The sequence below is a fragment of the Leptinotarsa decemlineata genome, unplaced genomic scaffold (assembly GCF_025532065.1).
Source record: "Leptinotarsa decemlineata unplaced genomic scaffold, Ldec_3_MD MMD2_tig00026294_RagTag_RagTag, whole genome shotgun sequence".
NCBI classification, from domain to species: Eukaryota; Metazoa; Arthropoda; class Insecta; order Coleoptera; family Chrysomelidae; genus Leptinotarsa; species Leptinotarsa decemlineata.
The window spans coordinates 13,238,803-13,263,008 of NW_027412674.1; the positions used below are offsets into that span (position 1 = coordinate 13,238,803).

The 24,206-nt window shown below is 34.8% G+C and overlaps 1 long non-coding RNA gene across 1 annotated transcript; it reads left to right on the forward strand.

Annotated features, from left to right (window-relative positions):
- Window positions 1–16,128: 16,128 nt before the first annotated feature.
- LOC141484884 (uncharacterized) lies at window positions 16,129–18,962 on the forward strand. Its single transcript, XR_012466856.1, has 2 exons — window positions 16,129–16,550; window positions 18,379–18,962. It is a non-coding gene; the product is annotated as an uncharacterized lncRNA (long non-coding RNA).
- Window positions 18,963–24,206: the final 5,244 nt, after the last annotated feature.

Sequence of the window (24,206 nt, forward strand, 5' to 3'; positions counted from 1 at the left end):
TTTGACAAAAATTCCCGATCTTCCTGTGTATGAATCAAAAGAAATTCACAAAAATGCATTCTACGTTCGAAGTCTTCTGCTTTTAGAGCTCAAACTTTGGTAAATTTATGCGGATGCATTCCATGAGTTTTCACAATTCGTTGTAATGAAGCATGTGATACACCTAAATCTTTTTCTGCACTGCGAATGGAAGCTTCTGGATATGCAAAAAAATATGCCAAAACGTTAACAGTATTGTCCTCATTTGAAGTAACAGGTTTTGGTAATGTTGAAGGCACTTTTAACATGGAGCCATAGTTAAGGAAATTATTTTGTAATCTTACAAACTTCCTCTCGTTCATTGGTGTTAATTCAGGATACATTTGGTTGAATTTTCTACAAGTTCTGGCAATTATTTGATAACACTGTCCGTGTATAATAAATAATTCCATAAGAACTTCGTTTGAATAATCAATATTTGCATTCATTTTTGGCGATTTTTTGAAACACCGTCAATAACCATTTATCAATTACTTATAAAAGTCACCAAACTGTCATAAGCTTGATATTTCCACGGCTACCTAAAAATCAAATTCTTTAAAAATTATTTTTTGTACAACTGTTATTGAAAATCTCTTTGATAGAAACACTTCAATCAGAACACCTACCAATAAATCATTTTGAAAAGTTCACACTTGCAGTTCGTGCTATTGTTAATATTAAATTCCTGCGAAGTTACTGACGATGACGAAGTAGTATTCAGTCCAACTGTAGAAAGTCCTTCATGACTAACCAATAATCCTCCTTAAAATAACGTGAGTTGGCGTATATAGTTGTAACATATGCCTTGTAATCCAAAGATCGTGTGTTAAAATCCTATGGACCCTATAATTTTTTTCATTATCAGCAGTAACGTTATACAAAAAAATGTGTATGATACATTTGTTAACAGTGATTTTATTTTGCTCGTGAGTTTGCTCCACTTGCTGACGATAGTTTTGCAATAATCCCCACTCACAAAATAAAATGCCACTTTTAACACTTTTAACACGTGAATAACTATTTTTCCACAAAAACGGCTTTATTAAGGAAACTTGACGATTTAGGTATAGGGACATGTATATCATCTTGAAGCATTTTCATCATCTTTCAATTTATCGAGTAATATACAGGGGGTTTCATTTGAAAAAATGAACTTTCGACTACTTTTATGCACAATGGAAATAATAGTAATTTTAGCACGACCTATATGATATGGAGTCAATTTCTTGGTGTTATTTGAATATTTCGAGTTTGTCCAAACTATCATGAAAATATCAACTTTTCATGAATTGAGAGTACTGATGTACTTAATTTCAATTAAGGCTATGTTTTGGACCATATTTAGCACAATTTATTTTTTATCTCGAAAACAGATAGAAATAAACTAAAAAGTATTAAAGTACCAGAGCGATTCTAAAAATGCATAAATATACTGGGTGTTCGATTTAAAAAAATATAATTGCTAGGACTTTTTGATAGAAATGGCAACGTCGCAATGCTGAAAATATTTCAGATCGATAGAACAAGTAAGGAAATGTGATTGGTGAAATTTTCCGAAAAATCATGCTTTGCGTTTTCCAGAAACGTCTAACCTACCATCGACCGTGAATCACGCTGTATAAGACCATTATATAACCACATTTCAAATATTGTCCCACTCTTCTATACAGAAGTGATTTAAATAGAATAAGAACACTACAAAAACTACAGAATCGCGCAATGAGGATTATTTTGAGATGCGACAGGAGTACCCATATATATTTAATGTTGAGTACCCTAGAATGGTTATCTATAGAAAGTAGGCTTCCATATTTAATGACGATTTATATTTACAAAATATTGCATAACCTTCTACCTGAATATTTTTAAAATTTGTAATTTTTAATAATCAAATCCATCAGTATAATACTAGAATAAGAAATAATTTGTATATAAAAAATCGAACAAAAACGTTCAACACTAAAACATTAATTTTAAAAGGATTTATTAAGTATAAAAGTCTACCTGAGAATTGTAAAGTCTTCTAACAGTCTTATTCTGTTCAAAAAAAATCTATTAGACTATTTAAGAGACCATTAAGGTGATACCAAATTATTATGTATTTTTTTGTATTTTCAATTATCGTAGGTGAGGCTACTCATTAACAAATATCACGAGATCTTTTTTTCTATTATTGAGTTTATATGTATATTATTATCATTGTTGTATATTAGGATGTATCCTATTTTAAATAAAGAATTTCATAGTTTCATTTCATGTCATCACTGTCAACAACGAGCACATAGATGAATGATCACCAACTAGCATCAATAGGATGATCTGAACACCAACGACATGTTTTCAATAGTTCATGCCACATTCAATATTCTGCAGGAGTGACTTGAGGACATGGTCATCACACGTGGAGGTGATGTGAACTGGCCACCAAGACCGTGCGATTTGACTCCGTTAGACTTTTTCTTGTGTTTGCCAATAAGCCACAAATCACAGCGGTCTTCATAGCCAATATGATCCATGCCATCGGTCAAATTCAGCCTGATTTACGGGCCAGGATCATGAAAAATTGGACATTTTTAAAGCGCTCCACCCGTGGTGGAGCGCATTAAGCCATTAAGCCGCAAGAAGCCGTGGCGGACATTTAAACTATGTTATATTCCACGCAAAATGGCATCAATAGGTCTTTCACACGAATAAAAAATTTTGATGATATCTCATGTACACTCTGTTCCATTTAAATTTAAATGAACGACCCTTTACAGAAGTTTATCTCTAGAAAAAAAGAACTCGGGTAAAAATCTATCCCTCGAAGAAAGCATTTAAATTTGTATCAAAAAATAATTTTACCACTCCTCTACATTTCTACAAAGTTTGATATCAGAATCACTATCTATCGATTAGTTTTACCTCAATTTCGACAGATTCCCATTTTCCATAGTGAAAATGTGTTTCGAAAAACAAGTAACGGTTTCATGTAATCGCATATTACTCTGTTGCAATTTTGATGTATTTATTGAGTCTGTATACATATTCATTTGTCATCAACAGTTACAAATGGATGCATCTTTTATACGTAAAGTTATACAAAAGAGTTGAAGTCAAACCCTTTGCTCAAATTCTGTCGAGATAACTATTATTCCTAACTATGACTCATGATTTTAATTCTGAAGAATCGAATAAAAGTCAACAATCGCTTTCTAGATGACTAGACCTTCATTTTCTTTATGTTCCTCCAAACTTTCCCCTGTCTTGAAACCCAAAATCACCGCCGTTATTCGGTACACTATTTTGTGCAGTCAAATGATTGATATAAAAAATGTTTTATCCAAATCTCATTCAGAAATATATTGGCCATACCTGATGATATTTCAAGTAAAAGGGTTGTATAATAGTTCTAATTGAACAAAAAGTGCACGGTGCAAGGGTTATGAATAGTCATGAGTTGCAAATTCGTGATTTTCCTAACGGCAGATCCGCTACAGTTCGATAGGTGTAACCTAATTACATTTCTTGTGTTCAAAATTATGCTTAGTCACAACTCAGGTGTGAGTTTATTTGTCATTTATAGAAAGTGATCAACAAGGAAGTTATTACAGCGGTATAATGATTGATTTCTATATTATGGGGTGGCTGTTCCATACGTAAATGACATTGTAAAGCCATTTCATAAAAAACCCATATGGGGAAATAAGAATGCTAATGTATATTTAGAGTTGACGATATTAAATACCAGTCCAAGGATATAGAAAGTTGAGTTGTGTTTATTTGTATACATGTGTACCAAATTGATTTTTCAATATGGTTTCATTTTCATTGAAGAGCTATCATCTAATTTTTGTGAAACAATATTTGGGTGTGCAGCAAGCCAAAACAGTGGACTATATGTAGGTGTAGAGACCGCAAAGTAACCTCAGAAAGTTAAAGACAAACACAATTAATTTACATCATAAATGATAAATCATTTTTTTAAAAAGGAAAACACCTGTTGTTCTTCCAAGAGGACCATGTGGAAATGTAATATTTTAAAGTTGACATATGACATGTAATTATTTCGCACATGTGTGACCAAGCTCAAGTTGAAACTGACATTCGACATCAACAAATATATGATCTGTGACACGAACCATAGCCCTGTTGCCAAATAACTTGGGTGTTGCTTGGCTGTGTCCACAACAAAATTATATATGATTACACTCCAAAACTAATGTGAATTCCCTCTTATTTTCTGATTAGAACTGTCTCTAGAACTTCACTGTTATCAAGTATTTTTCTTGGTTATTCACTTTTGTCTTCAATAACGGACCGCATTGCCGGTACTGACGATGCCCAATAGGCTGAAACAGCTGTCTACCGGTGGCTCTTAAATTGAAATCAATATGAGAATGATCAGATCAGTACTTATCTACTTATCTTTTGATTTTATTCGAATTATTTTTCAGCAGTTTGACTGCATTAATCTTTCTCAATTTCATATCATTTCTAGAAACATACGGATTCGTTTTCCGATGGCAGTCCAGATTGTTGGTTGATTGGTCACTGACACAAAAACTTGGCAAGTTGACTTGGGTGTCATACCAATAGGTGGTTCCACTTATGTTTCGCTTGCGTTTGCGCTTGCTATTTTTATCAAGAACTTTTTTGGTTTTTCTCATCTTGTCTTCAATCGAGGCTGAAACAGCTGTATACCGGTGGCTCTAAGATTAAAATCAATATGGGAATTATCAAAGAGTACTTATCTATTTATTTTTTGATTTTCATAGAATTATTTTCCAGCAGCTTGACTGCTTTCCAGATTTCATATCATTTCTAGAAACATGTGGATTCGTTTTCCGATAGCATTTCAGGTTAGCTCCCCAAATTTCTGCTACCGCAGTTGTCGGTTGATTGGTCAAACCACCAACAATGATATAAAAATTTGGCAAGTTGATTTGGGTGTAACACCAATAGGTGGTTCCACTTATGTCTCGCTTGCGTTTAAGCAGTTATTTTCAAGTACTTCTCTTGGTTGATTGACGCAACTAGTTTTCCTTTATTATCAGAATTTCAATATCAACACGTATTCACAAAAAAGATTTGCAATTGTAATAACTTTTAATTTAAAAACATAGTGGAAAAATATTTTATTCTCATAAATGACTGGTTTTGCCAAAAACTGTTAACTGTCAATCCGGAGAAAACTAAACTTATCACCTTCAGTTGCAATAAATCTGGGGCTGCACCTTTTCATCAAATTCTAGTAAACTTACCTGAAAAAACATTATATATCGAATCTGTAAGATGCATTACATATCTAGGCGTGTACATCGATAATAACTCCATTATTGAAAACCTACGTACCTCCTGTGAGTGACATTGTTTCACCCTGAGATAAGTATACGTCTCTCCGGCAGATGGTGTAGGATGCTTCCATCTACGAGCTGCACATCCTCTCCGTAGTCCCCGCATCGTCCTCTTTTGAGATGGACCATTGCACATTTGTCTATCCCGAATTTCATACCGATAGCATGCGTGTACTCTTCCACCACCCTCAAGGACTGATGGAGATCCTTCTCTCCAGAGGCATAAAGTTCAAAATCATCCATATAAAACAAATGGGTGACCTTGTGCCTCCGGTTTCAGTGGGTGCCACAGTTATACCCTCGAGTATTTCTCAGCGCAATGGAAAATGGCAATAGTGAGATGCAGAAGAGGAGGGGACTGAGGTAATCGCCCTGAAATACACCCATTCTGAAAGTGACCCACCCTATTTGGACTCAATTGTTCAATGCATCTCACTATTTTGTCGGGTACCGCAAGGCATCTGAGCAAATGCAAGATGAGCTCATGCGATATTGTATGAAACGCCTTACGGTATTCGATCCAGGCCATAGAGAGATTGCGCTTATATTGTATAAAGTCCTGCGTTACACATCTATCGATGAGCAGGTTCCCTTTACATCCAGCAACTCCTCTCTTCGACCCTCTCTGCTCATATATAGGTTCGTACACTCAGTCAACTGTCGTAAGTATTCGTGTGTATAAGATGCTTTTAAACAACTTATAACACGAATTCGAGCATGTTATCGGTCTGTGATTCTTAGGCGACATATCTTGTCTTTTGGGGATAAGAACGGTCCGCCCCTCGACAAACCAATCGTCGTCATAACATACATAACAACAGCCCGAAAAACCTTGAATCACATTGGAAAAAAAAGATCACCGAATATATAGCCGGTATATAATTCTGTTAGGAGTCAGGATTCAATGTATTATTTCATAAGTAAATGTGTTTTTATCGTGAACCAGTCTTCGCCCACTGACGAATTTGAAACTTGTGCGAATTCAGGTTCAATGATATACAATGCAAATTGAGAGTCCCGTAGTTGGGATTGAACCAACGTTCACATAACGGATAACTGAATGAGTAGGAAAAAGCACTACGCTTATCAAGCAGATACAGTCTGACTTGATTTTGATTATAACCATAGATGTAAACATATTTAATATACATATAAACGCGTGCGATTTTTGAAAATATTCATTTATATACAGGATGTAACTAAATAAGTGTAAAACATTTGAGGAGGTGATTTCTCATCGAAAAAAAGATAGGATCATTCATATAAAGTTAGTTGTTCCTAAAATAATTTTTTGCTGCGAACTGGTTTATTTTGAACAAAAAACCCAAGGTACATTTTTTGTTAAGAATGAAACAGGCTATCGGAAATGAATTTTTAAATGGTAAACAAATAATAAGACAAAAAGTTACATTGGAAATAAATTTTAGGGGTCGCGTTTTCCACCCCTCACAACCATGGGGTAAACCAAATAAATTTCTGGCTAAGTGTCTTTTTGGTAGTACAAAACGTCAGGTTAATTTCAATATTGTAACTTTTTCAGTGCTTGTGAAAAAAATTGTTATACAAATTTTATGTACCCCCTTCAAGGGGTTGTATCTTAACAAGGGATGCTCCAATGAAGTTTCTTTATATGAAAGATCCTACCTTTTTTTGATGAGGAATCACCTCCTTGAATGCTCTACACTTATTCAGTTACACCCTGTATATCTTTTTTGTATGATGCAACTAATTTTCCTTTATTTTCAGTATTTTACTATTAATGTAAGTTACAAAAAGGATTCGAAGCTTCAAATACTATTTTTAACTTACATTAATAGTAAAATTTATATATATTTATATTATATTGTTCGAAATCGCTTCGTAAATAAGCCATTATTTCTCGAGGATAAAAAATGGTTATTGCGGGTTATCCCTAAGAGACAAACTTATATCATCTCGAAATTTTTTGAAGACCTTTTTAGGGTGCACAAAGCTGTGGTACATTATTTTGATCTATCTCGTAAGGTTCAGACAATGTTTGCAATGTAAGCGCAAAAAATATATTTACATCACATCAGAAACCTCTGAAAACTTCAGTGTTACTCAACAATATTATGCATGTTATATACATGTAAATCTTCCTTTTGAATTACTCTATGTATTTAATAAACCGCAGCAAAATCCGTTGCGTATTTTTAAAAATCTAAGACATAGGGGCAGACAACGGAAGCGACTTCTTTATACTACGTAGTGACAGTGATGATGAATGGAACGATATGAAACTTCTGAATAAACATGTTCTCCTAATCAAGAGGAATACTGATTTTGATGTAGGGTTAATGTTCTTGATCAAATCTTTTTAATATTTGAAATTGAATCAATTATTGAGACTCTTTCTCCCATCCCAGTTGTGTTTGTTAGTTTGGTGCAAAGATGAAACTCCTCTTCTATATTTCTGATTGAATCGGCCGTTACTTGATGAAGATTCATAGTAATTTCATAAACAACCTTATAATTTGATTTTCACAAACCTTTCCTAGGTGTTTTACTATGCGATCCTGATATTAATCGTATGAGTGAGTCAATCGATTGTAGCTTTTGAGTTAACTAACACACATTTGAAACAGGCTTATTTGTATATATTTTTCATACAAGCGAATCATATTAATCGAGCGCAAGATTCCTAAAGATTAATTCTCGATCTTTTATGAGATATTGAATCTTACAAAAAATCAATGTTTCAAATTGATAGTGAAGTGATATGAACCACTGATTTCAATTCAACCCTTGAAATATAGCCCCTGAAGTATTATTCTCAAGGAAAGATTAAAACATCTGCATTCCGCGTACCTCTTCAGCTTTCTGTTATCCTCATCAAAAAAGACGCAAAAATCGCTAGTTTAAAATTTTAAAGTCTCAGTCGATTTAAATAGGAGTTTAAAGGAGACATTTAATTAAAGGGTAAGGTGATTTTCCAGGTGTTTTGATGAACTTTAAAAATTAAAGAACTGGAAATGGATATATTGTTTGTTGCCTACCCACTCACTCGTTTATGTTATCCTGTTCATCGAGACAATGTCATGAGGTAAGAACGAACGTGAAAATTCATCAAACAAACCAACCAACCAACAGAAAAAATAAAGGAATTGAAGAAGGGGTTATTCATTTTTCAGGCGGGATTTCTGTAGAATATCTACTAAGAACTACATCCTAGTTACTCTGCGTAAAAAATATTTTTTCGAAACATCATTTACCCTTCTTTGATTGTTCCTGGTATGGTATCGTCATGAAAACTTGTGGGTGGGTGAATTCATATATATCTACATAGTCTCTCCCTCCTTCATTCAACAAACAATATACAACAACAATACAAGTCTCAGGAACAGATTTTCAAGCAGGAAAGCAGCAGGAGTTGGGTATAAATTATCATCCAACGTGTTTCTTACTGAATCAATTCATTAACTGTGGAATGACTACATAACTATATATCACAAATCTAAGTCCCCCCGCTGCGTCTGTCTCTATGTGTGAACGCAATAAAGTCAAAAACTACCGAATTTTTACAATTTTCACTAATGGAGGGATTGGTTTGAAAAAATAGTTCATTTTTTGTTTTTATCGACCTTTTCAGTGTATATTTTCATCTTTCAAGATCTGAAAAATATGAAAATTGTAATGGAGAACTTGAAACACGTGTACAAAAGGAAATCTTTTTAGTTTAGTCAAGTTTATAAGTTACTTTTTATCGGCTTGTTTTGGGTATTTGTTACCTTCCACAATCCGAAAAAATATAAAAATTATAATGGAGAACTGTATGCAAGTGTAGAAGGGCAAACTCTTTAGTTTACCCCGATAAGTTACTACGTGAAATCAAAGTATTTTTCACAAAGAAAAATCTTCTATTCATTAGTAACTTGTCGTATTCAACAATTCTGACTATCATGAAAATTGTTAAGAAATAATGCAATACTTATCTTAACGTTTCGGAGGCCAAAATCTGCCTCCGTCATCAGAAATGGACAAAAAATTTATAATATATTGAAACGAGCTATGTTGTCAGCGGATGTTCCTGCAATTCTGGAACCCTTAGGTACCAGTCGAGATGATGGTAAACAACCAGATGGTATGTCTCTCATACCATGGAAATACGGTAAACCTGTGGTATGGGACTTTACTTGCGTCGACACGGTCGCGGCTTCCCATCTAGCCGAAAGTTCCAAGCCTGCTGGAACTGCAGCATTGTCTGGCGAGAAATTGAAAAGGAAAAAATACCAAAATCTTGGAAACAACTATCTGTTTCATCCAGTAGCGGTTGAAACTTTTGGTGTTTATGGCCCGGAGTCTCTGTTATTCGTTCATGAACTCGGAAGGAGAATAGGCCAAGCAACGAAATATCACCGTTCTACCTCTTTTTTGATAGAAATAATTAGTATTGCTATTCAACGTGGCAATGCTGCTTCAGTAATTGGAACTATTCCTCCTTCACATAATTTTGATGACATTATGCATTGCCCTAATTTCAGTACGGAACTGAAACCTCTTCGAAACAAGCCGAGATATGTGTATATTCATCAGTCTCCTATCAAGGTTAATTCACAAGTGATTGATCCACCTTCTTCTTTTTCAGTGCGGTCAGTGGACTCAGGTCATTCTTGCCCCCAAAAAATGAGTTGCAGTCTTCGTGAAACTGGTACCCTTTCAGTGGAAGAGCTTCTTGAAGCAAGAGCCGAATCGATCCCTCTACGAAACCCTTCTTCACTTGGAAGGATCGATCGCAGCTTGAGAAATGGTTCTTATGGAGATTCTGTGAAACATGTTCTTCCTTACGAATCAGTAGATAGTTGTCCTGAAAATCTGTGGATGAAAATTGGATTGGATAATTTAGGAAACACTTGCTACATGAATAGCATTTTACAAGTGTTGTTCATGACGAAGAATTTCAAGAACGAAGTTTTAATGATGAACAAGAACGGGAATGTTTCCTACTTATTCATCAAACTCAAACAACTGTTCATGCAGCTGCAGTTTCGTAAGAAGGTATCATTTTTCCCTCCAACCGATTTCCTGGATTGTTTGAAGTCCACTAGACACTCGTTAGGACAACAAGAGGATTGTTCCGAATTCTTGGGGTTCTTGTTGAATACTCTTCGTGAGCAAAACAATAGCAAAATCAATACTCCTGACCGCTCTGGACTAAATGATTCCGTACAACCCATCCCGTCTTGTGTTTGTAAATCTTTTTCTGGAAAAATCTTCACTGGTTTACTTGGTGGTAAATGTTCAAGAAGTATCGAAAACTTATGTGAATTTCTGGAACTTCATCTAGCTTTTCCTAATATGACTATTAACCAGTCCGTGCAAAGCTTATTGTTAAATCATCTGAAAATGGAATTTTTAACAGGTGAGAATCGACTGTATTGTCAAACATGCACCAAAGTAACGATAATCGTGTCACGAAGTGTTCTGGTGATGCATTGAATTTATTGGAGCCTCTGGAGACACCCTACATTTTGTTTTATGAGAGAGAGGACATTGTTAGATCAAGATCTTCAGATGATGTGGTGCTGCAGGTTTTTCCGGGTTTTTCTGCAGCTGCAGTCGCCCCGGAGCGCCAATTAATTTTTATTGTTGGTTTTATTTTATTTTTATCGTTGTTTTAATAAAATGTTCTTCTTATTAATTTAAAATATATTGGCAATTATTCCTTTTTGATAATTCATTTCTGTACTTCTTTGACAGATGTCAAAGGAGTTTTGAAATATAAAATTATGTCAATGTTGTTGATTGACAACTGACACATTCGATGTAATACAAGGTGTTCTCTGATATCAGTCTGTTATCATTTCGCCACTATCCAAATTTTGTTTTCAAGATGGGTAGCCAAGTACGGTCTATTTCTATTTCTATTTCCTCCACAAAAAATGACTTTCGTTGAATATTTATGAGTTACTTTTTCACGAAGAACAAATTTCTATTCATCATTCATCTAATTTTACATATCAAAAAAAGAGAGCTAAGAAATTATATAATACTCATTTTGACGTTTCGGAGGCCAAACAAAATCTGTCTTCGTCTTTAGAAACGGACAAAATTCAAATCTATACGCAGCTCTTCTTTTGCTGATCATTTTTATTTCTCTACTTCTTTGTCAGATGTCAAAAGAGTTTCGAAATATGAATTACCTCAATGTTGTTGATTGACTTGCATTAAAAACAAGATTTGAAAGAACTGGTAATGTGAATCAAAAGAAGTTCCCTGTAACAATAGAAGAGAATACATTTCAAATTGTTCTTCACCTCGTTGAAAATCCCCTTGTAAGTACACGAGACCTGAGCAGGGAATTTGGATTTTCTCAAACCAGCGCTTCTTGAAATTTCATCCTTACCACATGCAATTAATGAAACAGTTGAGAGGAAGAGTTTTTGAAAAACGTGTTCAGTTTTGCCGATGTGGCTTAGAAAAGATCCATCAGGAAAATTATACTTTCGATTTTGTGTTATTTTGTGATGAAACGACTTTTCATAAAAATGGAACTGTAAATAGACTTAACATGCATTATTGAGCAACGGAAAACCCCCATTTTGTTCGTTGCCTGAACCATCAACAGCGTTGGTCACTGAATGTTTGGGGTGGAATTCTCGAAAAAAGGTTATCGCTCCGTATTTTTTGAATGGGCATCTCAGTAGAAGATTTCCTCGACATGAGTTTTCGGGGTTCCGTATGGAACAAGATTTAGAATGTGGCTACAACAAGACGGTGCACCACCACATTTTAAAACTGAGGTACGAGAATACCTCAACGATCATTTCAATAAAGAATGGTCTAATACGTGTGATTGATGACTTTTTTACTTTATGGTAATTTATGATAACTTAAATGAAATGAATAAAAACACTCTTGTCTAAATACCACAGGTAGATTTTATTTATACGACCGGTTTCGGGTTTGACCCCGTTATCAAGTTCAAAACTGAAATCTGAAGTTTGAAATATCGATTATATTAGACTTTTCAGAAACATAAATTCAAGAGATGAGTTTAACAACCCCTAGAATTTTCAGTGTGGAATTTCAAAAGTTGGCATCCTGGTTCGCCCAACTACCTCTCTCTCAAATAACTGTCCTTGCAGAAAATAGTCGTCATTTTGAACATATTTTGGACTCCTCTATTCAATGAAAAATATCTGGTTTCCTTCAGAAACAAGGCATAAGTGTACCATTCAAGACAAATAACGATTTGCATTCATTCGTGACGAATTCGTAACGAATTCATAAAATTTGGGGTCTACAAGCTCAAGTGCGACGACTGCAATGACTCATACAGTGTGTCTCACTTCGCATGGAAACACCCCCGTATCTTCCGTAATATTCGAGGTGGAACGATGAAACTCTCAGGACTGATGGAAATGCTCAAAATGCACCTACCACCTGAATGTGGTTGGCCAAAGTGATATACACTGTCCGCCACTCGCGATGGAACACCCCATTTTTAGGTAAAACATATTACGGCGCAAAATAGTTCGCTTCCAATACCTGAACCCCTTCATTCTATCTGGAGAGTACTCTCAGGTATGAAAGATACAGATGCTGTGAGATGCTATCATCCATTTTGAGCCTATCTGAGGAAAATGTCACAGCACCACATTCTCAGATTATCGAGATAGTGTTTGAAAAATTATCGATGGCGGCATCTATTATAACTGAAGAAGATTATTTGTAAAACTAATTATCTGGTTGCTGAACATCCAAATTCTATCCCAACCAGAAGTGAGAGATCTCGATTAATGAGAAAAATCTACAAAAATGGAAAAAATCTATATTCAAAGGTTCACATCTCGAAAACTGTACATTTCTGAGCTTTGGCTGTGGACACTTTCAATCAGCACATCAAGAACTACAACATATCAAAATTTCGGCAAAATTCAAGGCAAGCCATTTCTCATAAGAAATGTGCGGGGTCCTTCATCAAAATATTAAGGAAACATTTTACCATCCGAAACAAAATTAATCTTCATACTCATTGCAACACCGAAACAACTGTTAATTTTGAAAGAAAAAATCGCACTCGGTGAACAGGTAGAATTTAGATTATTTTACCTACTTGCTGAATTGTCTGAAATCATTTGAAGGGATTGGATTACATCAATTTCATTGAATCATGCGGTGCCCTGAAATCACCATGGAAAACAGTTGCTCATTGATATTCACTGTCAACCTGACACCTGACAATATTGTTGAAAGATCTTGTTGTATTAACCTCCAGACCAGTTTTCATTGCATTTATTGTTTCTAGTATTGTTGTTCTTTGAATCACCGTTGTTCCTGTTGTTTCTGCCGTGTTTTTGTTCCCATTGTGTTTATTGTTTCTGTTGGATATTGTTCCTGATATTGTGTTTGATATTGTTCCTGTGTTCCAGTTGTTTTCTGTTCGTGATTTCCTGTTCATATTTTAATATTTCTGAAGTTCCCATTTCAACTGATATCAGCTCATTTTGATTGACAAAGTTCAACATGGAACGTCAGTCACTTCAAGCGAAGATTGAAATTGTTTTAATTGTTGGTGAAGGGGTGAGGTCTTATCGTGAAGCGGCCGCTGAATTTAATAGAAGACACCCGCTAGAGATAGCTGTACACCCTGGTACTGTACATAAAATATATAATCTATTCGTGAGCACCGGCCAAGTAACAAAGGACAGAAAAATTGTAAAACATCATATTGATGATGTTACGATATTGGCGGCTCATCAAGCTGATCCTAGAATTAGTTTGAGAAAATTATCGCTTCAACTCAATATGAGCCGCAGTAAAATATGGAGGTGTTCAAAGGGTCATAAAATGTATGCGTTCAAACCCACATTTTTACATACTTTGCACGAAGGAGATGAAATCCGCCGTATGGAGTATCGTTTATGGATGCAGGGAAATTATCTCAATGACAGGAATTTTTTAAAGTATATCTTATACAGTGATGAGGCTACCTTCACCACGAATGGTGTTGTATCTTCCCAAAACATGAGGTTTTGGGCTGAACAAAGTCCAAATTCCGTCAAAGGTTTGGTTGAATAGGAATCTACCTATGAAATGGATAGGACCCAATAGCCCTCTCGTAGTATGGCCACCACGATCCCCAGACTTAACTCCACTGGATTTTTATTTATGGGGAAACTTGAAAAATAAAGTTTATAAACTTGAAAAATAAAGTTTATAAGGATAGGCCAACAAATAAGTAAGATATCCGTGCTAGAATTATACAAGCGTGTAGAGAAATCACACCTAGAGAACTGAGAAGAGTTGGAGGAAATAATAGAAGGCGCATAGAAAAATGTGTTCGATCGGAGGGAAATTTCATAGAAGGCACGAAAATATAAAATTGTCAACACTTAAATCATTTGAAATTGATTGTTTTGTTTTTTAATTGAAAATGTGATTTTGAAAGTAGTACTTCGAAAGAATTTTGAAGTACATAACATTTTTCGCCACAAAATATCCTTGTTTTCTTTTAAATAATGGGAAAATGAACTAACACTAACCATCCTAAAACCTCTCTTATCACATGTTTCCGTTCCTCTTACAAAATTACCATTTTCTCTCTTATTGAGAAGGAATAACTTTCTTGACAACAAAATAAAAAATTAATTATTTATGTGAAAACAAAACTCGAGTTTCTCTCAAACAATTTCGTTCATGTTTTGATGTCAAAACCAAAAAAAAAATCTACTTCAATTATTACGGAAGATACGGGGGTGTTTCCATGAGAAGAGAAACAAATTCGGATTTTTCAGGACTGAAATTTTTTCAGGAAAAAAGTGTAATCGTGATAAGTTGGTAGTCCTGATCACGAATCTGATGGAATTTTGAACCTATTTTGCCCCCTAATATGTTTCACCATAAATATGGGGTGTTCCATCGCGAGTGGCGGACAGTGTATATCACTTTGACCAACCCCATTCAGGTGGTAGGTGCATTTTGAGCATTTCCATCAGTCCAGAGAGTTTTATCGTTCTACCTCGAATATTACGGAAGATACGGGTGTGTTTCCATGAGAAGTGAGACACACTATATATAGGCCAGACTGGCCGCAATTTCAACCCGAGCTTGGAGGACCATTTGATAAGTTGAAGATTGAGTACCTAAACAAGATTCCAACTACGTCAATCATCTTAAAGAAAACACTCACAATTTCACACAAAATCCGGAAGTTCTTCACAGAAATCAAAAAACATGTTGCTAATAAAAAGAACATTGTTCAGAACGTTCAGAGAAATATTTATAATTATCCAATTATCAATAATATTATAAGTAATTTCTCAAATTCCCTTCTACTCCTCTATCTGCCTACCATTGCAACTCCTAGTAGGTATTCAAGCAGAAGACAATGTGATGACCTAGGTAAGTTTATAACTCTCTCAGAAGAGGACACCGTGTTCAACCTCTTTGCAACTCATGACCTCCTCATGAAACTGAAGCACTGGTGCTCTGTGTAATATGAATCTCACAAATTCAACACGTTCATCTTTTTCTTAAACGTCACCTGTTAGGAAAAAAACATTGATTTTTCATCAACTCCATATTTTTACAACAAACTACTTACTACTTTCAGATAGGAATAGGAAATGAAAAGTCGCCTCTTCGCGTTCATGATACCCTGATCGAGAAAAAGTGATGTTGCGTCGGTCTGAACGGGGTAAATCTTAATTTAACTAACTGATTTAACAAAAACGATAGTCTGTTTCTTTCTATAGAGAGAGAATTCGCAAGGGGAAGTAGCAAAACCAAAAATTTGTATGAAATTCATTGATTCATTGATATGTACGGATGATGGATGACAAGAAATAGACAAACAGACAGACATACATAGTCCAGAATAAATAAATTATTTGTTTGAAACATCTGACTAGAATTAGTCTGTGTGTGCATCTTGCCACAACACGCTGTAAGTTTGATTCGATCATTGTACACACTAATGTTTATTAACTATTTGCTCATTACTTGAGAATTATCGAGCAAGTGGGCCAATGGATTGCTTGATAATTGCAATAGCATCATATTTCGATTTCGATAGTCCTGAAAGTTAGTGTCACAAGATATGTGCGACTGTCGATACAGTGTCTGTTCAGAAAATGAATTTCCGGAGAATTGGAGAAAAAAATTCAAGATGAAGATGTGTGGAAGATCAACCAACCTCAGAAGAAAAGTATCTCTCTCGTCAAAGTGAACGTGAGTGAATGGAATATGTTTTATTCCGCTCAGGATCTCAGAAACTGTCACTAGCATTGTTATAACTTTTCAAGTAATGATTCATAAGTATATATTTTTTTGTAACAGGCAAATTACAGGACTCTTCATTGACTTTTTCGGAATTTTGATCGTGTCTGATTCCCAACTGCAGATAAATTTTTAGGGAGTGTATAAAACAGATCAAATACATATTTCCATTTCAATTTTTCTGAAACCAGCCAGAACAGTGTTCATTTTCTACGAGTTCCGAGTTCAAATTCCGAAATTTAGCAAAATGCAAAATCAGAATAAAAATTTCGAGATTGAAGTCGCAATTCAACAAAATTTCAGTGAATAAATTGTGAATACTCAATTTCGAAATTGTATTTTGAAAAAAGTATCGCTCTTCTTCGACATCATAAATAATAATTTCAATAATCAACCTGGGAGATATTGATTGTAGTTACAAATCTTCAATAAAGGCAATTTTTATTTTATTTGGTTGGTGTGTGGTTGGTTAGAGGTTGTTTGATACTTGCGAAATTGAAACTTCCCAGTTACCAGGAGTTCATGAAATAAAGGACACATTGTGTTCACAATGATTTGTAAGTAAAATTTCCGCTCTCTTATATTTTATGTGCTCCTATTATGTCAGAATCATTTTGCACTGACCTGAGTGTATGGCGGGCGGCAATTGAAACTGATTTTTTTTATTGTAGGAACTGGGTAAGTTTAATATTTATTCAATACGACGGAATATTCATGCGACGGTCTCTTTATACAGTGAGATTCAAAAAGTTTGCACCAAATGGGAAACATTTTTATTATTCATTCGTCAGAAAATTTTATTCCTGATAAAAATTGGTGCATTGCGGAAACCTTGGATTTGGTTGTCAAAATTTTAAACTTCTGAACGATGTACAGGGGTGTACGCTGTACAAAATTGAAATTTTGATCAGGAGTAAATCACCCTTATTTTCGACAGCATTGAAAAAGTTTATTCAGAAAAATTGTTTGAATTTGAAAAAGAAATTCAGATTTGTAATCACAGCCACCTACGTAACAAAACATTACCTCATAAAGAATACTATTACAGATAATAATACTACAGATTTGTATTATCTGATTGAATTAATTTAGTCATTTCTTGTTATTAAATCATACTGATAGTAATTATGGTCATACATGCAGAGAGAAATATCAATTTTGCATCAAAAAACTAGTAAAAATTTAAACAATTTTCAACAAACATTGATATACAAGTTCGAATAATAAATTGGACTGAATTTCGCATCGAAATATTATTATAATAGTATGAGGGAGTCGCTTAAAGGTGTAGTATATGAGATACTAGTACTCTGATCAAGAGTAAACTACCCTTATTTTTGACAATAATGGGTAGTTTACTCTTGATCAACATTTTTATTTTTTGTTATCTCCTGTACATCGTTCTGACATTAAGAATTTTGACAACCCTAATCAGTGTTTCCACAGTGCTTCAATTTCCATCAGAAATAAAATTTTCTGACAAATGGATAATAGAAAAGTTTCCCATATGGTGCAAACTTTTTGAAACTCACTGTATTTTTGCAATGATTGAAATTTGTTTAAAAAAATTTTTGATGAAGGTATTTGTAATGAGAAGCTATATTTTGCATTCGAAAAATTCATTAAATAGATAAAATCGTTATAATGAGAGTCGTTACATTAAGGTTACACACTGTATGTAGAAATCGCAAAAAATACGTACCAAATATATACCAACCTCTTTGTTTGTTTTATCATTGAGGTTCAGTGTCAATTTGGTAAATTACTCTAAACATTTCAGATTCCACCTCTTAAAAAGTGTCGAGAACCAGATTCACTTCAGTCACGACTGTGTTGTCGTTACATCCTAACACTCATGTACTCCTGATGGAGGTGAGACACTTAACATCGTGCTATATGGTTCTCGCGGCGCAAGATCTGTTCCAATTCCGAGTATGGAGAATACTGGGTGTGTGTTTTATTGGATTGATAAGAAAAAAAATATAACTTTTGTTGAGGATATAAATAAAATTTAAAATGAGTTGCCTCAAACACTGTTACGCCACTGTGTAATTGTCTAATTGTCAAGGGATATCTACCTAACTTAGGGAAACAATAGCGTGTGTCCTGTTCCTTACCTCTCGCTCAAAAGTAATCTCGTTCAGTACATACAGTTTGGTTTTAGCATAACAGAAGAAAGGTCTATTATATGTATTTGTAGTTAAGTACAAAGTGTTAGTTTATTGTGGAGAATATCAAAGGTTCTCATTTGTATAAGCTTGGTGTTTCTCACATCAAATTACATAGATCAAACCAATTGTCGTATTCGACATTCTGTGAAATCTGTAAACTAGGTGTGACATAATAAAGTGTGTTACCTAATTACCTACGTTGCATTATTCAATAGTACACAGTCCACTAGAAGGGGGCCAGCAAGCCCAAAAACCAAAATTAGTAAAAATTTAAATATTGCATCGACATTTCATTGTTCATCCACCTAAAGGGTGAAGTGCAAAGGACTTCCTCATCGTTATACACGCGCCACCACAGCGCCACTGAAAGAAGGTGGTGAGGAATGCCCCCGCGGTGTTAGCCGGTTGAATTCACCAAGAAATTCAGACTTCGTTCGTTTGTATTATTCATGTGCCTCCTATGCACACCATTCCATGTAATCGTTAAGGTCTCTCAAAGATCGTCACCACCATGGTTGTCAGAATTTGCCGAATACTCCTGGAAAAGTTCATGAAAAAACTAGGACAGAACTATCGATATGAGCTTTCGATGTTAGTTTTTTATGAACCCAAAGTCTTCTTCTACACGCCGCGCCGTTCGTGAACGATATCCAAGGACTCATAAATCGGTCCACCGTGTCGACGGGACTGATTATCGTAAGATATAATAGCCGTGACTTGACTAGTCAGCGGGTTTTTGAGGAGAAACCACTTGAAGTCTGATGAAATCTGTGATCGGGTGTCCTTGAAGCTACAGAACACAGGACAAACGTACAAAATAGCTGGCCTGATTACTTGTTTGTGTATCAAGAGCTTGTTGTCAACACTAAGTTTGGAATTCCCTCCAATGAGAGGGTAGTTGCGTTAATCTTTAGTTTATTCCTTTTCATGTATGGTACGACTAACCTATCCATGTGAGTTTGCAGCTGCTTTGGTGTCACTTCGCTAGAGTATGAATGCGCATATATTGAGGTGTCATTCGCGTATATGCTTGCATTCGTTTTTGAGAGCACGGGGAAATCATACGTACAGTGACGGCTCGTCCTTTGAAGAACATGGGAAGCTAAAGTCATAAAGACTTTATACACACAGATAAGCCGGCCGAAGGCGCGAAAGTTTTTTGGGGTACCGCACCTATTTAAAGCAAAATACGTAATTCGACCGATTTTCCCTAACCAGATTTTTGAAAGAAATTATGGCATCTTTTCGAGCTTTATCTAAAGCTGTTGCTATATTTTGTTCGCTAAACAATTTTAAATTACATGACGAAAATATATGCTCCTTAGATTTAAAATGTATTTCTGTAGAACGAGGTAAATTTTTTAAATCGGACTGTTCTATTTCAGACCACGTTTGGTATTCGATCTGTAAGGAAAATTAAACACAGGGCCAACAAAAAAGTTTTTTCTCGTTTATTGGGGCCGGTTAACCAATCACATTTATCGTAGCAACTAATATTAAATCCTTGATTTTGTCGATTATCTGACGCTTTAATTGAAATCAAATTTGGTTGAAGCCTTCCCAGAGTTTTATTAATGTAAAATTTATTATCATAAGGTAAAGATTTGAAATTATTTGTCAGCAACCAATCGACTATATCGTCAGATTTCTTAATTTCTTTCAACTTATCCATAATAAATGGAAAAAAACTCAACGGAAAGTGGAAACCTGAAAACACCTTGAAATTGAAAGAGAACACTTTCAAAACACAAAAAAATATCACCAAAAATCACTGCTATAATACAATAATGACTGTTTTTTACACAAATAACAAATATTATCAAGAAACACTGAAACGATTCACCGAAATATTTTTCGGTCCCTCCGTCACGGCATCCCATCCAAATAATCAAATAAAAAACAAACGCAGTCGTACACTAACGGAGACAAACTGGAGGCTAGCCTCCTCTAACGCTATAATTTTCGCAACTGAAATTACAAATCGGGACGTATGTCGCTGGTTGGATCGGTCTCGTGAAGCCTGTGTTTTTCAAAGCGGTCGGAGGCTTGGCTCCCTTGCAACGTATGGCATTTATTATTTCGGGTTGATGGTTTATTCGTTATTCGTTCATGGGCGGTGCGTTTGACGTTTGTCGATGCAGGATATAGTGTGGTACGTACTAAGTAGTGGGTGATAGTGTTTTTTCGGGCATATTATGTATTTATATTAAAAATTAATGGTAAATTAACGATACCCAAGCATTTTTAGAAAAAAATAATCATAATTATTTGTCAATATTTTTTAATTTATTGCGATGGATAGCCTCAAATTTTATGGGGAGGCTAAGCCTCCCTTACCTCCTCTGACGAGCCGCCGCTGCATACGTATAGAGTGTGGGGATAGACAGGATCCTGCGAAACACCTGTGTTCATTGAAAAATCTGTAGAGATAGCTTTGTAGAGATAGCTTGGTGTATGGTGTAACCGACACATACAGATATTATCATTCATAATATTTGGAAACTTACCCGTTTCAGCACAAAGAACAGCTTTCAACAATATGATCCAGAGAGGCGAATTTTGATAAGGAACTGAACATAATGAAACAAATAGCCGTCAACAATGATCATGATAGCAGTCTAATACGTTCTTTATTATCAAAAAAGTTATATAGCCAAGCTTTAAAGGAGTTTACCCAATTCGATGCGAAGGGGATGAAAGTCATAGAACACTGACCTTCTTAGATCAACCCACTAAAAACATTTCAGATTTCCTGCACACCAAAGGAGTAAATATTGCTTTCTGAACCAACTAAGGCAAAAACAACTTAGGCATGCACATTAAGAATAATTAAGATAAAAGTTCAGTTTCAGAAAAATCGGGAGTGTATAAATTATCGTGTGGGTCATGTCCGATGTTTTATATAGGTCATAGTGAAAGAACGTTAACAGCCTGCATAAAGGAACACAAAAAAAGTTTTCAGAATGGAAAAATTGATTTCGTATATGCCACTCTTTTAATCACAGAGAGACATGAGTTAAGCCATTTCCCGAAGGAAGGTTTGAAACTTAACCTGTTGGAGGGTATGGAAATGAACAATTCCAAAAACTCTCAATATATTATTAACGATTAAACTAAAGTAGTGAATAATTCGCCATTATTGAATCTGTTCAATTCCAGATAAAAATAGTTAAGTATATTTATGATACTTTCGAAAAATGTATTCATATAGTTAATGAATTCATACCTGACCTTTTTAGGTAGATTCATTCCTTAGAAAGTAGGCATACGAGTAAGTAATATGTTAGAGTATAAAATAGTTGTAATTTAGAAGTAACCTTTAGTTTTAGCTTGAAGAAGCTATTCTATCGCGGTTTTTGTAAAACCTTTCATAGTGAAAATCATACAATAAACTGTAGTGATTAGTTTTAATATGGATTTTCATCAGGTATCGGCCAGTTCTATTCAATTAATGAGCATAATTTGGAAACTAGAAACAGCGCCACTGAGTTTTTCAATCTGGTGTTCAATTGAGTAAAAGGTTCGCCGACATCTTATAGTAATGAGCTTAAAAGTGACCATAAAATAAAATTTGAAATGAATGAACAGCATAAAAGTATAATTTTCTGATTGATTCGGCCGTTATTTGATGAAGATCGTATTCTAAAAACACTTTGTTGTGTGATTTTCACTAGATAGTTTTACAAAAACGCAACACGTGTTTCGCCATACAATGGCTTCCGCGGGCGTGTCTTAATAACTAATTCTACACATTTAATGCTATATATACCTTATTCTACAATTTGAGGTACCTGAATTTCAAGTACCTGTATTTCAAGTACCTAATTTTATACCTAAATTTGTAATGAATTTAATTACTTGAGCTTATGTTCCATTTTCCACATTTGAAAAAATATTGAGTAACGGAGAGTTATTTAATTCTAATTGATCATTCAGTAAATTACTCGAATTCCTGAATCTATTGATTTCTAAACATTCTAGAAGATTGAGTTTCAAACTCTTCTCTTCTAAATGTAACACATCGTATTCCTGATTGAACTCATGTCTTTCTGCTAATTGGTGGTTTGTAAGTGTGGAATTGGTCTTCCTATTTATAAAACTGCTTCTATGCTCTTTAATTCTTTGGCAAAATGTTCTTCCAGTTTGGCCAATATACAGTTTTGGACAAGAGCCACAAGTCAGCTTATATACTCCTGATCTATCCAACAACGAAGTTTTGTCTTTATTGTTTTTAATAAATTTACTTAGATTATTATTCGTTCTGTAAGCCACGTTTACGCCTTCTTTCTTCAAAAAACGGGCGATATTCCTGGTTGGTTCACTCAAATATGCCAATGTCCTATAACTGACGTTATCGCATCTTGAATATGGGTAGACCAAGTCCATGGCTTGCTTTTGAAGTTTTTTGTTAAGAATGGCGTTCATAATAGGTATCTACTTTGTAACCGTTATCAACCGCGATTTGTTTGATCAAATTCAGCTCTTTCAGGAACTCCGTATCAGACAGTGGAATATTCAATAATCTGTGAAGCATAATATTGAAACAATTGGACTAGTTGAGTGTCTTTTAGACAAAAACCACGTGAATCCACTGATAAAACAGGAAATTGTAGATTTACTCACCATTTGTCTATCTCAAAATTATTTCCAGTTTGACGGAAAAATCTATTTATGCAATGAATGAATATTCCACTGTCTAATAGGGAGTTCCAGAAAGAGCTGAATTTGATCAAACAAATCGCGGTTAATAATGGTTACAAAGTAGATATTATAAAACCAAAAAACTTCAAAAGCAAGCCATGGACTTGGTCTACCCATATTCAAGATGCGATAACGTCAGTTATAGGACATTGGCATATTTTGGTGAACCACCCAGGAATATCGCCCGTTTTTTGAAGAAAGAAGGCGTAAACGTGGCTTACAGAACGAATAATAATCTAAGTAAATTTATTAAAAACAATAAAGACAAAACTTCGTTGTTGGATAGATAAGGAATATATAAGCTGAGTTGTGGCTCTTGTCCAAAACTGTATATTGACCAAACTGGAAGAACATTTTCCCAAAGAATTAAAGAGCATAGAAGCAGTTTTATAAATAGACAGACCAATTCTACATTTGCAAACCACCTATTAGCAGAAGGACATGAGTTCAATCAGGAATACGAGGTGTTACATTTAGAAGAGAAGAGTTTGAAACTCAATCTTCTGGAATGTTTAGAAATCAGTAGATTCAGGAATTCGGATAATTTACTGAATGATCAATTAGGATTAAATAACTCTCCGTTACTGAATATTTTTTCAAATGTGGAAAATGGAACATAAGCTCAGGTAATTAAATTCATTACAAACTTAGGTGAAAAATCAGGTACTTGAAATACAGGTACTTGAAATTCAGGAACTTCAAATTGTAGAATGAGGTATATATATAGCATTTATGT